The sequence below is a fragment of the Prosopis cineraria genome, unplaced genomic scaffold (genome assembly GCF_029017545.1).
Source record: "Prosopis cineraria cultivar Desert tree isolate PC_DT_omini unplaced genomic scaffold, ASM2901754v1 PC13, whole genome shotgun sequence".
In the NCBI taxonomy this organism is placed as follows: domain Eukaryota; kingdom Viridiplantae; phylum Streptophyta; class Magnoliopsida; order Fabales; family Fabaceae; genus Prosopis; species Prosopis cineraria.
Window position 1 is genome coordinate 3,312,536 of NW_026555344.1, and position 4,304 is coordinate 3,316,839.

Consider the following 4,304-nt stretch of genomic DNA (forward strand, 5'->3'; position numbering starts at 1 on the left):
TATTACAACATAAGACTTTGATCAAGACATTCTTTTTTTTCAACTTTTTGTTATTTTTAACCTTTTGAATATCTAAAACCACAACCTTCATTTTTTTTTTGGCCTGTGTGTGTCTTTTTTGAAGCTCAAGATTCTGACTTCAAATGTAATTAATTTTTATGGGGCCAACTGGACCTCATGGGGTAGTTACAAGCCTTTCTTTTTCTTTTTTTTTTTTGTAAATCTGCTGACTCTAATTCCTCCTTAAATCGTCATCTTTTTCTTGTATAATTAATAAGCTTATACTTGAACTATTTCTCCAAAATAACTTAGGTTACTTGGTTAGGATATTGCCACAACTCTTACACGCTTCTCACTTTTCTTGGGAAAAAATTAACGAATCAATCATTTTACACTCATTTTCAAGTATATATCCCTAAAGTTTGCAAAATGCTCCCTATGCACCAACACCGTTAAGTCAATGGTTATGCATGCGGATAAACAATATATTTACATGCGTATGATAGGAATCTTCTAATACCCTTTTTTTTTTCTTTTGAAAAATTGGGAGGTGCTGTCAATTTTGTTAAATAATTGCCCGTCGTTTTTGTCAACCAGCTAGATACGAAACAACGTAATTTGCTCAGAGTTTGACAAATTATATGTCTTGCCTTATTAAGTTTGAAAAAAAAATTGAGTGTAAAAGGCTTGTTATTTTTTGAAGCTTAAGGGTCTGACGTCAAATGTGATTAATTTTTATGGGGCCAGCTGAAACTTGTGGGGTAGTTATAAGCCTTTCTTTCGTAAATCTTCTGACCCTAAGTCCTCCTTAAGTCGTCATCTTTTTCTTGTATAATTAATAAGCTTATACTTGAACTATTTCTCCAAAATAACTTAGATTACTTGGTTAGGATATTGCCACAACTCTTAACACGCTTCTCACTTTTCTTGGGAAAAAATTAACGAATAATCATTTTTCACTCATTTTCAAGTATATATCCCTAAAGTTTGCAAAATGCTCCCTATGCACCAACACCGTTAAGTCAATGGTTATGCATGCGGATAAACAATATATTTACATGCGTATGATAGGAATCTTCTAATACCCTTTTTTTTTTCTTTTGAAAAATTGGGAGGTGCTGTCAATTTTGTTAAATAATTGAGACTGTCGTTTTTGTGAACCAGCTAGATACGAAACGATGTAATTTGCTTAGAGTTTGACAAATTATATGTCTTGCATTTATCAAGTTTGAAAACAAAAATGTTGAGATTATGACTCAAATATTTATAATCCTTTGAATTATTTTTATATATTATCTTGATGTAAATCTATCATATCTCTATTTGATATTTTAGAATATATTTATTATTATTTAAGATAATATTTTTAGTTGATAAGAAGCTATATATATATATATATATATATCTTGTCTCTCCATCTACCATAAAAGAGATAATTATTATAATTCTCATTTTTATAATGAAATTACTTACTCGTTGCATGTGAATTTTTTGTCTCTCATATTGGGACTTTTTCCACGTTAAATTTTCTATGTCATCTTTTATTATTTTTCTCTAACTTTTCCATATTTTTTAATTGTTTTATCCTATTTATTTTTGTTAATTATTTGCACACTTTCTAACAAGTGGCATTAGAGTTAGGTCTTGCCCAAAACTTGTAAGCACGTTGTTGCTTACACATTTAAAGCCTAAAAATAGGACATGCCTTGCCTTAGTAGGAACTTGTGTGTGTCATACCATTTAAAGTTCAAAATTAAGCTGGCCCTAAAAAATAAGGACTTAGTGTTTGGGGCATATTTGATATGAGAAGCTTATAAACCCATACCTAAGGAAGATATTGTTAGATTGTTTAAGTGTGAGTAAACGTAAGATAATATAGAGAATCTCACATTGGATAAAACTAAACTTAATAACTAATATATAATAAAAAAGAAAGACCTATAAACTTGAGTTTTGAAGTTTTGTGTCAAGATCTGGCATATTCTTCCACTGCTCTTGCTTGTCTCTCCTCTCCCCTCATTCCCCGATGGTCGTATTAGGCTCTAGTATCACTTGTTAGGAAGCATGTAAATAATTAGCAGAAGTAAATAGGAAAAAATAATTAAAAATTATGGAGAACTTAAAGAAAAGTGATAAAAGATGACACCGGATTTAACAATTAAAAATTATGGAGAAGTTAAAGCACTTTGATTATCACAAAAAAAAGTTTAGCAAATAAACTTCGTCTCAAAGAATGGCTATATACCATTAGTATAGTTGAAGGTACTTCTATTCAATCTCATCTTGATACATATAATTCTGTTATTATAGATTTAGAAAATAATGATGTCAAAATTGAAGATCAAGATAAAGTTATTTTATTAGTTGTCTCATTGCCTCCTTCTTATAAATATTTCAAGAAAGTTATGCTCCATGGAAATTCAGACAACCTACCCTATTTGGTTGCGAGGTTTTGTTATTAAACTTGGTGTTGCCCAAGGAATTACTAATATTTTTTGTGATAATCAAAGTATTTTTCATTTAACTAAGAATGACAGGTATCACTTAAAAACTAAGCACAAAGACATCGGACATCACTTTATCAAAGATATTGTTGCAATTAGTGAAATCATTGAGAAGAAAGTTCATACATCCCAAAATATAGCAGATATACTTACGAAGCCTTTTCTTGATATTAAGTTCGAGCATTGCTTAGGCTTAATCGGTGTTTGCAGCACTTGATTGTCCTTTGAGGTTACTTGGCAACTACGAGCATTACTAAATTTGAGTCAAGGAAAAATTTGTTAAAATTATGACTCAAATCTTTATAATTCCTTGTGATTATTTTTATATATTATCTTGATATAAATTTATCATACTTCTATTTGATATTTTAGGAGATATTTATTATTATTCAAGATAATGTTTTTAGCTAATGAGAAGCTTTATATATATCTTGTATTTCCATCTCTCATAGAAGATAATTATTATAATTCCTATTTCTATAGTAAAATTACTCACTCGTCGCTTATGAGCTTTTTGTCCCTCATATTGGGAATTTTTTTATGTTAAATTTCCTATGTCATCTTTTATCACTCTTCTCTAACTTCTCCATCTCCATAATTTTTAATTATTTTATCTTGTTTATTTTTACTAATTATTTGTGCACTTCCTAACAAAAAAAAATAGTAGGTCGCAGAAAAATTAAATAAATAAAAAAATAATAGAACTTCTTCCAAAAGGAAAGAAAGGATCATTATAGAAATATAGAATAGGTTAGATTGGGGTGTTGGTGGATCAACTTCATTCTCTGTATTCTGGTGGACGAAAAAATAATTAAGATGAGAAGTAATCAAGTTGAATTTTTGTATTAAAAACAAAGAAACATGTTTAATATTACAAACATGTTCAATCTCTCCATAGTAGTACTGTTACATCATCATCGTTCCCACTGCAATTCATTGTACCATATGCTTTAGTTGGAGCGCTAGGTCTCTCTGTTCGTCACTTTTGTTTCGAGCTTTCAAGATGATGTCGTTGACAAGAGCAGCCCCTTTCACGTACAATTCAAAAAGATTACTTTCGCCATGGTTCTTTCTCCTAATATTCGTCTTTTTCAATTTTTGCAGGCTTTTCAATCATTTCTGGGCTCTACATTTTATATTTCCCACTGCCCCACGAAATTTTAATTCAAAATCATACTGTTTATTGATTATTACATAAAATACATGCAGACACATTAAATAATATATAGTATTCATTACGTCTCTTTCTTCCTTCTTTTTCTTCCGGTCGAGTGCTCTGGACCTATACTCCAATCTGCAAAACTCTACCACCACGTTTTTTTTTTTTTTTGCCACAAAAAGAGATACTATCACGTGTTTAAAATTGTTGTATTCTAAGAAATCGAACTCAAGATGTCTAATTAATCTTAATCTGAAACAATTCTCTAATAGTTAAATTAAGTGATTTTTTTTAATATAAAATTTAAGTGCTTGATTGTTCTTTCTTTTCAATTTTAGAGGGTAAAAAAAAAAATACAAACAACTAGAATGGGACTTGCAGATAAGTAAACAGCCTGGGCCTTTTGAGCCCAAAATAGGTTAGATATATGGGTCTAAAACGGGGCAAAAAGTATTGAAATGGCCAAATGGGCCTCGATCAACTTAAAGGCTAAACAAACCCATTCTTGGAATTGGGTTTTTGTTTTTTCGTTGAATGATATGTTAGGGACCCGATCTTCTTCATAGATGACAGTTCTCTGGACTTGGGCTCATGGGCCCGATGGAGCCCATTCCGTTACAGGCTACAGAAACAAAGAAATT